The 13,627-nt window shown below is 38.4% G+C and overlaps 1 pseudogene; it reads right to left on the bottom strand.

Annotated features, from left to right (window-relative positions):
* Nucleotides 1-317: 317 nt before the first annotated feature.
* LOC148355147 (U2 spliceosomal RNA) lies at nucleotides 318-459 on the bottom strand (annotated as a pseudogene).
* Between the last annotated feature and the right edge of the window lie 13,168 nt (nucleotides 460-13,627).

Raw genomic sequence — 13,627 nt, 5'->3', positions numbered from 1 at the left:
AATGTCCTGTTTATCTTCTCACGCATGAGGAAACTGCACACTCTGACATATGCTTACCAGGAATCAAGCCAAAACCTCAGCCCCAGAAGATTCAAAAGAAGCTAACAAAATTTATGACGCTCCAAAACATGAACTTATATTAAAAGCATCGTGGAAGGGGGGGATTTTTAAGGGTTATTGTTCTATCTTCGTTATTAATTATCCATTATCCGTTATCGGTCAGTTCATAATACGCTACAAAGCCTAGGAGCCGGGACACTTACTCTCAGCCAAATGGCCAAGCTAAGGTCCTAGCCCTAAAGCCTTGCTGCGATCATTACGAATGCACCGTTCCCGGAGGTACTGCAATACCGGGCCGATGCATGGAGTGGACAGAGCAAGCTCTTATTCCATCTCCGGATTGCAAAAATCATAAACTAATATAAAGTTTGCAGTTCCAAAACCAACTTCATAAATAATATTCAAATCCAGAACCACAGTTGAAAGAGGAGTTCACGTGGCTTGTAGCAGACGACGCAACGCAAACATTGCATGAATGAAGATGAGTAAATACAGGTACCGTATTTTCCACACTATAAGGCGCACCTAAAAGCCTTTATTTTTTTCAAAAGCTGACCATGCGCCTTATAATACAGTGCGCCTTATTTATGGATCAATATTAATTCGCAAAGTCTATTACAAGGTTAATTTAATAATTAACCTTGTAATAACATAGTAAAAACATAGTAATGATAGTCAAGTCAAGTCATTTTTATTTGTATAGCCCTCAATCACAAAGTGTCTCAAAGGGCTTCAAACGTTGTTATTTTAGAAATTCAAATAAATACATGGGCTTCATAGACCTTTTTTTGTATTGATCGTTATTTTTTCAGCAAGTAATAAAGAGAGTAGAAGGAGAATTAATATGTGTATTAAACAAATTCTGAAGGTAAGCAGTTCCATTGAAAACAAATAAAATATAATGTTCTGAGCTTGTGAATACAGAACAAAGCTGTAATGGTTTCAATTTGTGTATTAAACATATCTGTTTATTTTCTTCTAGGTTGCTATTTTATAAATGTATACCAAACTGGGTGCCCTTTGCTCTAATTTTTAACAAAAAGTTGCTTGAAAAAGCTTGGAGACCCCCCTGGTCTAAATCTATGTTTACAGTTCTGTGCTTCTTACCTCCACAGAAAGTTTTCGTGCATTTGCATTTTTCAGCCAGGAGAGAGCAGAGTCTTCTCAGTCTCAGTTGGATGAGTGGACCTTGCAGGCTGGTTGAGTACTTGGCTTCCTCGTGTTTACCATACTAGGAGATGGATAATGGTGCAAAAAAACGCAACTAGCTGTGGCAAAGACAGCCCCAATCATGCTATGCTGGCTTCATACTGTATATGGTCACTGAATTTGGGGTTTCTGTCATTACGCAGGCAACCGTGGAGTTCTGAAATATTTCTAAGGGACTAACAGGCTCAGAGACAGTTTCTACCATAGTGCCCACAAAATTAGGTCATAAAACTGAAAATATCAGTGGAGACCATTCATTTCACATCTAGGCCTTTAGTAGGCAGAATCAATCCAACCTTCAATAACTATTTTAAGGCTGTACAACATTTGCTACAGCTGCGGTCAAAAGAGCATCAATAATAACCTCATACTATTGAAACATTACTTGAAATCACAGCCACATTTTACTCAGCAAAAATCATTTTGATTCGTGCACAAAATCCATCCGCGATTTTTTTCCCTCCATAACTATGTCTTACACAATTTCCATGCACTACAGTTCTTTTTTAATCGCCATCGAAGAAAATGCTGAAAGTTGAGCCTCTCCTGTTGTCTTTGTAGCATATGTTATTATTTGATTTAGGGCTTAAAATGTCAGTTTCAATGAGGCTGTGGACACTGAGATTTTTTCTTCAGCTTTTTGGAGTTAAATTTTTGTTATATCCCTTAGCCAATCACAGTTTGTGAAACCGCTGACCATTCCCTCCGCCAGCTAGAAAGCCCTGTCTCCCCAAACTCAAAATATGATTAGTTAATCCAACAGCTTTATCAAGATTTATGTTATGCCTCATGCCCTGTAGAGCTGATTGTGAAGGTCTCCGGGCAGGAGCGATCTTAGGGCTAGAGCTTTGGGGGTACAGAGCACACACAGTATCTGGCTTGTTAAAACATTTTTTTCATTTCACTTTAAGTGATATCCATCCATCCCTTTATCCATTATCTGCACCGCTTATCCTCAGTAGTGTCTTCGGGCAGTGGGCAGGGACCCCCTGAACGCTTTGCCCGCCAATTGCAGGGCACACAGAGACAGACAACCCACTTGCCCAATCACACCTAGGGACAATTTTGAGCTGCCAATTAACCTAAATTGGCCTGGAATGTGGAGGGAAACCGAAAACCTACGCAACCACGGGGAGAACATGCAAACTCCTCACAGGAAGGCTGGTAGCTGAATCTCATCCCATAACCCCAGAACTGTGCTGCGGACACGCTAACCACTCAGCCGCCGTGCCGCCCCACTTTAAGTGATATAACATGTAAAATTAAAGTATGATAATATTTTAATTATTATTATTTATTTATTTTTGCTAGAGGCTTTTTATTTTTAAATGCCGTTTTTATCAAATGAATGCTCGTTTTAAGGCAGTTTTTATCAAGTGAATGTTCTGTTTTTATTAAGTTATGGCACTCTTCGGCTTCGATAATAACAGACTCTCCCTTCACAATGCCATTATGCCGCAAGTGACTAGCTGAGCGAAATGGAAGCGTGGTGAGAGCGGTGCTCGGACTTAAATGGACTGAACCATTTCAAGGCAGTGGAGTATTTCTTACTCAATTTTTTTTTTGTACTTAATATATTTTAGCTAACGTTTTTTCATTACTATTTAAGCCTATCCCGTCCTTTATTAAGCTGCATAAACAATTCGGTTGGTTGGTTGGTTGATTGGATTACTTTACCACTAGGTTGGTAGGGGCACCATTTTCTTTGTTTTGTCTTGCACAAGTACAGCCTGGTGGCGCCCATTCAATCCCAGGCCAATATATGTTTCGACTCAAACCGGGGACTTTTCGCGTATCAGGCGAATACACATTAAAATAGACTTAAGTCAAGTCGAATAATCCAAACCAATTGTCTTAGTTTTTAGTAATTGTTAAAAGACAGTTTTCCTATTTCATTTTTGGCATTTCTTAAATTTCGGTTTGGAGAATTTTGGTAGAATCAGAGGCTGGAGATGAACTTCTTCTCAAGAAGTTTTTCCACTTTCACACTATTCTGGACACCATTGTGATATAGACAACGGCTACATTCTGGCAAGAGTGTGCAAGTGACATCTTAAACAAGTTATTTTTATACTTTTTCAGAAGCATTGCAAAACTGTTGTTAAATTTCTGGGTTGTTTTTAATCGTTTGATAAATATCCAGCTTTTAGCCATTTAAACGGCTCTGTTTTAGCCATCCTTGATCACTATCCTGCTATTAGCCATTTTGACAGCTCGCCCCTGTGCAGCTGTCTTCTTGTGTATGTTAGACACAACAATACAAAAATTGCGTTTGCAAGATACAGGGTCCACCTGGGACGTTTCTGGAGCCCTATAATAATCCACGAAGCACCCGCTGGTGATCACAAATTTGTTGGATTCTTCTGACTTTCTTCAGAATCTGATATCATTGATTAGTTAATTTTCAATGCAACAGGCTTCTAAAATCTAGCGGTCACGGTGCTTACTACCCTGGTTGTTTGACTGACAGCATACACCAGCCTATCACAGTCGCGCATACAGAGATTCACTCCCACCCAACACAGAGCGTCCTCCCTAATCTGCCCCTGTGTTGTGCTGTCCAACAGAACACAATGCATGATACGATATCAATGACAATAGAGAAAAATCAATTGAATTCATATTTCGTAAAGGAATGAAAAAACGATAACCAAAGTGTGATGTAGCGAGGAGTCTCTAAGTCTCCCTGGAGTATAAGTAGCACCCCGGCCGAACTATGAAAAAACTGCGACTAATTTTTCGGATGATACGGTATGTATTTATGTTATGTTATGGCGCACTCAATGGCATCTTTGTCAGTGCTACTGGCTGCAACCATCAACCAAGTTTATGGGAACTAATACTTTTTTTTTTTAAATCTTGACTTTGTAAATCCTTCATTGATCGGCTGGCATGAATCAGGGCAGTTGTAACGAAGGGCTTTCACTACTCATATTTTTCCATGGTGGCCTTTGAAGGTCTTAACACTAGGGTCAAAGGTCAGATTGCAACAGGCTGACTCTGAAACATGGCAGCCTCGAAAGGAAACTGGGGTGGAAATCTCCTTTGGTGTTTAAGAGAGCCCTGCATAGAGAGTAAACAGAGAGCTTTGTTTGCCAGGCACGACACCGCCTCATGATGGACACACATTGGCTCCCGGGGAATGTTAATCCTCTCGGGCCCTGTAATCTGTAATCTTAGCTCACTTGTGTGTAAATTCGTCATTGCGTTCCCAAGGGTGCGCAAAACAGCAGCGAGACTGGCAGAATGGAACAAATGTATCATTTGAATGAAAACGTTTTGCTGGGAAAATGAAAATCCTGGGGCCCAGTCACATTTTAGTCCCAAAGCCGTATTTTGAAACCTCAACAGAGGTGGTATAAAAAACAGTGGTACCAGGGACCAAGAACCAGGTACAGCTTCATAATGGAAAACCAAACAGGGCGAGGCGAGACAAACTGAAACCGTGTAGTTGAGAAGCGCCATGAACAGAATGACCCAACCACCAAAGGACCTAGGGAGAGACTCCCACATCCCTGTTCCGGCAGCGACTTTTGTATCCTGTTTTGTCAGCGAGGAAAATTCCCTTCGGCCGCACCTGGTTTGCTGTCCTGGCCGTGAGGAAAAAACACCTCGGCCTCGCCCGGTTTCTTGTCCTGGTGACGAGGGGAAGGCCCATAAACCGTGCTCACTGTGTGAAAAAGTCTGACTATCCCTATTCTACAGTTAATAAAAAACCAATATCCAAAATTACCAGACAACAGCATTCCAAAAAACTCTAATATAGCACTAATGCTTCATATGACATTGCCATAAGACACGAGATTCCCCCAAGCCCTCTGGCCCAGGTCCTGTCTGCCATAAGTGGGTCGGGCCGAGGAATGCTTTCGAGCGTGTGTGTCACAAAGCACGCTTGTCTCTGGCTAACAGGGTGAAATAGGGGCAGTCGAAAGCCCCCCTCTCACTCCGGCGCTCAATTAAAGCCTAATTGCTTGGGCCCAAGGTCTACTCCGCATGGCCTCACGGAACACATAGCAACGCCCCATGCTTCCAGGCACTTGTTTGCTATTTTCTAATGTGCTCCACCCTCCTCCTCTTGAGAAATGCCTTTGAAGTGGGCCTAAGCATCAAGCCTCATGAATTGAGGTTGGAGGGCAGACTTCCTTACGCTTCATTTGACTAACAGATGAAGTCAGTGCTGAAAACTTGACCTAGACAGAGCACAAAAACCAAGTGGTTATGAACTCACATAAACTACTAGGGAATCCTATGTGTTTGAAATACAATACCCTGCTCAAGTACAGTCAGCCCTTGTTTATCGCAGGGTTTACGTTCTGAAAAAGATCCCGTGATAGTTGAAACCTGAAGTCGAAGGCTTTTTTACAGGCCTAAGCATTTGTTGTAACAAATAAAAGTACCAATACCAACTATCTTGGGGATTGTTAAGACTAGTAGATTTTGTATTGTGTGCACCTTTTTCCGAGTACAGGACAGTGCTGTGGTGCTTCTTTCTGCCACTACCGGCATTTGGCACTGAGAGAGGTCACCCAGCATCCACCCAGAAAAAGAAATCCGCTTCCTCTTGCTAGTTTGTGCGTAAAAATTCAATACTGTATCTCCACTGCACTAAGACTTTGTTAATGTTTAATATTTCGTGCATCTAATCAATCTATTTGGTGTAGTGTGTAGAGAAGAGTCGTTTCTTTTGATATGAAAGCGGAATATGGAAGCTTGATGCTGTTGAGACAATGGTTGGATCGCTGTTTTTAAATCTCGTTCGTAAGTAGGGCAGCGTAACTACTTATCATGTCATTACTATGTTGTGTCTATGTTTTACAAAGTTAATTATTGGAAGTAGGGTTATATAAACCCAGATAAACACAAAAAAATTACAAGAAATTCACAATGACCCAGCACTGGTGAACTGTTTTCATAACCGGTCTGTGGGCATTTCAGCTGTCATTAAGGGGAACCCTGGTTTAGACAATCAGAATGCAGAACACAGTGCATGATAAAAATCGGTAAAGAAGCATTATAAAAGATTCTGTGAGGGATTCTTGATTTCGCCCCCTTTAACAGGAATTGGGAAGACGTGGCTTGCGAGCCTTATGTTTTCTTTCTCAAAAAACGTACGAATTGCCGGGCTGTCATGTATTACCATTGAAAACATTTCACGTCTGTCAGTACGGATGGGTGAAAATCAAGCGGATCATAAGTCAAATGCTACATTTATTGTACCTTAGAATTAAATTATTTTATTATTTTATTTTATATATATATATATAAATACATATATATATATATATATATATATATATACCAGTATATATATGTATAAAATCTGTTCCAGTCTCAGGTATTTTGTAAACTCCAGGTTTTTTTCCAGAATGGTCCTGTATTTGGCTCTTTATTCATACCAATTTCAACCATCCCTTTGTGTTGGCTTTTGGAAAACTTTAAATGAGATTTGTTATGCCACTCTTCCATTAAGGCTAAATTTGTGCCAAGTACAACACATTGTTTCCAATAGATTGACTCTCCAACCTCTGTCTCGAACTGCAGTACAACAGTACAGTGTTACTTATTATTTCTTACAATAGCGCCACTGGACAGAAATATTGGCTAGAGTGCATTCAGATTATTCATGGTCCTTTTGACTGCTTTTCTGATTAGTCTTCTGGTTTGAGGTGAAATTTTGGACTACGTTTTAGAGGGATGGCTGGTTGGGTCTTGAGAGATTAGCAGCGGTTTGATATTCTTTCCATTTCAAGATGATTGCTTGCACAGTGTTCCTTGAGAGGTTTAAAGCTTGGGATTTTTTTAGAATATCCAAATCCGGTTTTAAACTTCTCCACAGTATCTCGGAGAGTGAACGGAAAGGGGCTAAATATTATTGCACACTCCACTTTTAAGTTTTTTATATGCCAAAATATGAAATATCCAATACATTTTGTTCCCTCTCTGCAATCGTCTCACAACCGTTGTTGATTTTTGATCCGAAAAATTACATTTTCTATCCATATATTTAGGATGTTATTGTTATAAAAGATTGAAAAGTTAAAGGGAGCCGAATACTTTCAAAAGTCACTCCATGTGCCTATGGCTGTAAAATGTCCTCCTTTGTATTAATGCATCCAAGTGCACCCAACGTCTCTGTCGGCTATATTAGCAAAGCAGAGGATGAGGAGATGCTTCCCGGATACACTAATGCAGAACGTTACTGGAAGGCACAGGCGCCATCTCGGAACGTCTCTGCAGAGCTCTGGACAAGAGATCCACTTAAAAACACTCCATCGGGTAAAGAGATTGCCATAACGAGGGTAAAATCGATTGCATCATCTTTAAATATTCATTTCAAACTATTGAGCTATACCCAAGTAAAAAAATCAATAATCTGCGACAAGTTCTACACAGAATGTCATTTTTTTATATTGATTGATTGATGTTTTTTTTTCCATTTATCATTATACACAATGTTATAATACATTTAAGATCAGCAGCCTTGATAACCAATTGATCACAGATGGAAAAAAAACAACCCCAAAACAGCCTAAGGATCATCAACAGTGAAGAAGGCTGTACAGAGTTGTGTCCTCAGGGGTGCCCTGACGACCCATGCGATTAAGGGATCCATGAACTGTAAACAGGGTTGGGTAGGGTTACTTTGAATGGATTACTTTCAATTACTTTTGGATTACTCCAATACCAAATATGCTAATAAAAGACAAAAGAAACTAAATATGAATAAAATTACTAAATTTTGTGCAGGCTTGGGGAGTAACGGAATACATGGAACGGCAAAAATGACGTTGGCAAGCTGTTTGGATTTATTTTCATTTTGTTTCTGTCGCATTTTATGTTAGTTTTGCCGGAGATCAAAGAGATCAAAGCCAAGAGAGAAAGTTTACCACGTGTTGTGAGTCATAATTGTATTCATATTAAGTTTTTTGTCTTTTATTAGCATATTTGGTATTGGAGTAATCCAAAAGAAATTGAAAGTAATCCAGTTAAAGTAACCCTACCCAAACCTGACTGTAAACATGACATTGTGGGCTCTAGTTGACCATTCATATTGTTTATACCTGATGCCTCAGCAAAAAAAAAAAGTTGTTTAATTCATCTTTTCTTGCATTTTACAGTCGGCGACCGTTGCTCTTGATGCAACAGTTGCACTGCCCAGCAGGCAACTTTGCCCGCCCGTCTGAACCAGACTGACTTTAATTTAAAGACACCTCCTCAAATGACTGGTTAACATTTGCTGTGACCGTAGCTGTGTCAAACAATAATAAACAAAAAATAAGGGAACTTCTTATTCTTTCTGTCTGGTAAGGCGCCAAATGACGTGGCCACTGGTTTACCACTGGTTTACTTCACTCCGAGTCTGTGGGAACAAATGCCCTATTTCCCACCTTTGTTTTGTCTCACTCTGCATCCTATGGAGCCCAATGAATCCCTGAATGAAAACATCCAAAACTTTCTGAGAATATTCAAACAGTCCCAGACTGTTTTTAGTTTGATGAGGATATTTACTTGTTTTTTCATCTTTTTGTTTAATTGTGTTTGTTTAGCTTTTTATTTATCACTCCATATTGGTATTATTCATAATAGGGAAGGTTTTTATTGTATAGAGGCCATGGGATAGTTTCTTCCTTGACCTTTGGTACTGTGTGTCAAAGAAGTATGCAAACTGTCAACATTGCTTCCATGCTCCTACATTAAAACCTAAATATAATTTGGTCTCAGACAGGACGTCAGCATAACCATACCAATACAAGCTCATGGTTCGGTCCAACTGGCATGTACTATGTATAGACTTTCTGGGTTGTTCTGATACATCAAACTTCTGCCATCCTCCTCTGCCTTCGAAAAGCCTTGCCATCCTTTCACAGTATTCTGACAGTTCGGTCTGTCTGTCTGTCTGTCTCTCTCGATCGCTCGATCTATCTATCTATCTATCTATCTATCTATCTATCTATCTATCTATCTATCTATCTATCTATCTATCTATCTATCTATCTATCTATCTATCTATCTATCTATCTATCTATCTATCTATCTATCTATCTATCTATCTATCTATCTATCTATCTATCTATCTATCTATCTATCTATCTATCTATCTATCTATCTATCTATCTATCTATCTATCTATCTATCTATCTATCTTAGATACGATAATCCGTCGTATCTAATCTATCTCAGTCTGTCTTTCCTTTTGTCCTACTGCCCGCCAGCCCAGAAGGAAGGACAGCGCCTGTTATTACTATCACTGTCTTAATTCCTGCCACTTGGTAATGTCTGCCAGTTTTACTTTTTTTTAATACAATACAATTTAAAATATTCTAATTTAATGTATTTATTTTGATTCAATTAAAACATAACTTTTGGGATCACCCTTGGTTCCAATCTTTCCAAATCAGGGATGCAATCTTCCCTCTCAACAAAACTGGTTTCAGAAATGCAAAGATCCGTTGTAAAGATGTCTATATTTGGTTGAAAATTAAAAGTTGAAAAAACATATTTTCAAGAGGTTAAAAAGACATTGAGCACTATATGGAAGACTAAATGCTGACCTCATTAAACAAGCTAATAATCAAAAGAAAAACACATCTGGGGCAGCAGTAGCTTAGGAGGTAGAGCGCTCGTCTTGGGATCAAGGGATCCCAGTTTGAATCCCAGCTCTACCGTGTTACATGTTGAAGTGTCCTTGGGTAAGACACTGAACCCCTAATACCCCCAATAAGCAGGTTAGCGCCTTACATGGCTGCAAGGCCGCTATTGGGAAATGTGGAGCACATTTAAAGCGCTTTGGGAAGTCATTGACTTGAAAACTGCTACATGAATGCAGAACATTTCATTTCATCTAAACATGGTTGACTAAATCATGTCATATCCTTATATCAATGTAAGGACCCTTGTCGACGAATTTTGAAAATTCAAGCGTGAATTACTTGCGTAAACGTGGTTTTGTGTAACTTATATCCACCAAAAACCGCAATTCATTGTTTTTTCAAGATGTGGCTAACAGATTATAAAATACATATGATAGTAAGCGGATATTAAAATCAAACATCAGATGATTGTATTGATAAAAGAAAAAGGAAACCGATTAGAACTCCAAATGGCAAAACAATACACACTTAAAGAGAAGAACCTGGTCCAGTGGGAATATAGAGACTTGTAAATCCAAAAGAAAGAGAGTACTTTCTTCTCACGTCCAATCATTATTGACTAAATCGTGTCTAAAATGGTCAAGACCAGATTTAGCCCAAAATCTAACGTCCGACAGACCCTCAGTACTGGCTGGTTGGTTATATCACAGTTGGGTTATATATCTAAAGGCCGAACTGAATTAGTGAAGTGCATCAGCAAAGATTGTGTAGCTATACCTAATGAAATGATTTTGTTACAAAGGAAACCATTTACTGGATCAATACAGTGTACTGTACTTGGTACATGTGGCACCAGTCTTTCGCTCAGCTCCATTTAGTGTTACTTAAGGCACTGTATTTTAACCTTTTTGAGCCTGGTCACATTTTTTTTTTACATTGGAAAAATTTCGCAGTACACAAATAACCAAAAATGTTATAAAATGACACTGAACAGTATGTTTAATTTCAATATAATTTATAATACCCCCAGTTTTTACAGCACATACACTTGACAATGACATAATATTTGCAGAAAATGATTCATAAATGTTTATAAAATTTCAAATTTTAAAAAGTGACATTGGATAATTTCTCACAGCACACCTGACGATCTCTCACCGCACAATAGTGTGCCGCGGCACAGTGATTGAAAATCACTGACTTAAGGTGTGATTTGGGGACGGTTCAGGGTCAGTGGACATGCAACTGGATTACTTTCCATTGCCATTTTTGTCTTTGCGCTTTTATAAGTGTAAAACAAAACAATCCAGAGGAATACATTTGAATGGTTTGTAATTGCTCTCAGTGATCTACTCATAAAACCTCCGCTTTTGTTTGTGATGATGTGATTGAGTGATGATGTGAAGGAGCAAACAACAAAAGCAGAAGAACGCTTCCTTCCTTGGATATAGAGCTCTATTATGAGAGCCAACTCTTCAGCTCTCCTTTCAGCTTCCTTGGAGAAAAAAAGTCTGTCTTTAAGCTTTTCAGTAACGAGGTTGCCATCGTTGCAGTGATGCTTTGACGCTGTTCAAATCAATGGCGGAAAACAAATGTTGGTGTGAATAACCCCGTTCGTTTTAGATAAGAGTATTTAATTGGAGAAAACATGATTGAAACCTGAGTTCTTTTGTATTTTTAGTCACATTCTATCATCATTGATGTCTTGATGAACGCCAAACATAAATAAATTGTCAGTACATCTGGTTGTAGAGGCAACTGTCCCAATTAGATAACTTGCTGCATAACTAATGGTGCATCCATTATTTGAGAACCACTAGTTTGATGTCACATAAATTGTCTTTCAGGCCAATGTAAAACAACAAGAATGTCTGATTCCAATAAATGTTGTTTTTCTAATTAATCCTGGTATTAAGTGCTGTGACATTTGAAACTGTCAAACTAAATCTATGTCACAATCACAGATAAATTTTAAGAAATGTATACATTTAAATATTTAGTTTAAAAAAAGGTAAATAGATAGTTTCAATTCGCTTTAACTATGCTTTGCCACTCATGTTTTTTTCTCACCATGAGGGTCATCACTGTGAAGCAGTAAGTAAATTAAAGAATGAAGTGAAGTCCTATTCCTTTTTTCCATTTTACTTCTTTGGGTTCAAAGGGCCATTCACAGGATTACTTAAAGGGACATTATGTATCATTTAGTGTCTCCTATTGGTAATATTATATTCATTTAAAAAGCAACATTAAAAAATAAATTCAAAATCGATTGAAATAGTAAGCCAAAATATATAAACTATCATGCAAACGTGCATCGATTACAAATGCTCGTAGGTCGAGAAATATATATTTTTTTCAACGTAAGATGAGGTTCACGTAGCGGGAGCAGACATTATTGTCTATGGTCTTGTTGCTAGCGGTACCCCTCAATGTCAGAAACTTTGTGAAAAGGTTTGTGCGGTTTTGTCACTTTGAGTCTCTGTAGTTTGTATTCTTCCGGAAGCACTGTAGCAGTCATTTTTGTTTGCACAAAAAAATACAGTGAGTCTAGTAGTTGAATATTACACAGTGTCCCTTTAAGTTGGAAAATTCCTGCAACTTACTTTCCTCAAACGCAGAATAATTAACTAGATAGCGATGCTTCTTGTTATGTTCTTATCTATTTTTACTTTTTTCATTTTTCAAGGGAGGAATTATGAGAAAAAGAGGAAGGAAGGAAATAACAAAGGATTTAGCACAAAAGTAAGTACAGACGCTCCCCTACTTACGACCATTCGACTTACGAAAAACGGTAGATACGAACATTTTTTTCGGAGTGTTACGGAATTCACTGGGGAGCCAAGGGGGCGCCAGCCTTCAAAAGTTTGGGAACCAGTGGTGTAAAGTGTAAAGAAGAGGCGAGCTGTTTGATTTGAAATAAAAGTGGAATAAGAAATCTTGATGCGGTTGAGAAAATGGTTGGATCCTTTTTTTGACCACTTTCTACCTCGGAGGAGGAATTCTCCCAACTCTTGGAGCCCATCTTCCAAACGTAAGTTAAACTTAACTTTATTTATCTTTATAGAGCATATTATTTAATATTTTTTTTATTTTTTTTAATACCAAACAATACAGGTTACTTATACAAGCCTTAAACATACTTATATAAACCTTAAACATAAATCCCATACAAAATATAGAACTGAAACAACTCACCAACAAATTCAACTTACGACGATCTTGTTCGTAAGTAGGGCAGCGTCTGTATGTAAGTAAGTGTAAGTAAGTAATTGAGTGAGTAAGTGAGTAAATCAGTAAGTCATTCAGTCAGTCATTAATTAAGCCAGTAAGTTGGTTAGTCATTTAATTTTAGAAACATTTTATTCCATTTGATGTCTTACTTTATTTAATTTTACCTGGCATGAAAATCCAAAGCAAAGAATGAAGCGAAGGTGTACACAAGGTACTTCTTAACAGGTCACCCTTCAATATCAGACCACACATATACAAACTCCTGACCTAGAGTTTATAACTCAGTCTTTTGTTAAATGACAGAGACTACAAAGATAAAACCCATGCAAGCACGGGGGAAACATGCAAGCATCACTAAAAAAAAGGACAGAGCAAGAAAGCCCAAACCTCAAATATTAAAATCAGACTCGATAACCACTCATCCACTATGGCTCCGTTGGCAATATAAATTAAGTTTAAAGAAAATAGATTGATTTCACTGTTTGTAATAGGTTACAACCCATTGATTAAAAAGAGTCATGACCACGAAGGCAGTA

Source organism: Urocampus carinirostris, chromosome 12, assembly GCF_059441175.1.
Source record: "Urocampus carinirostris isolate Australia breed hairy pipefish chromosome 12, RoL_Ucar_1.0, whole genome shotgun sequence".
NCBI classification, from domain to species: domain Eukaryota; kingdom Metazoa; phylum Chordata; class Actinopteri; order Syngnathiformes; family Syngnathidae; genus Urocampus; species Urocampus carinirostris.
This window is presented reverse-complemented; position numbering and strand designations above follow the sequence as displayed.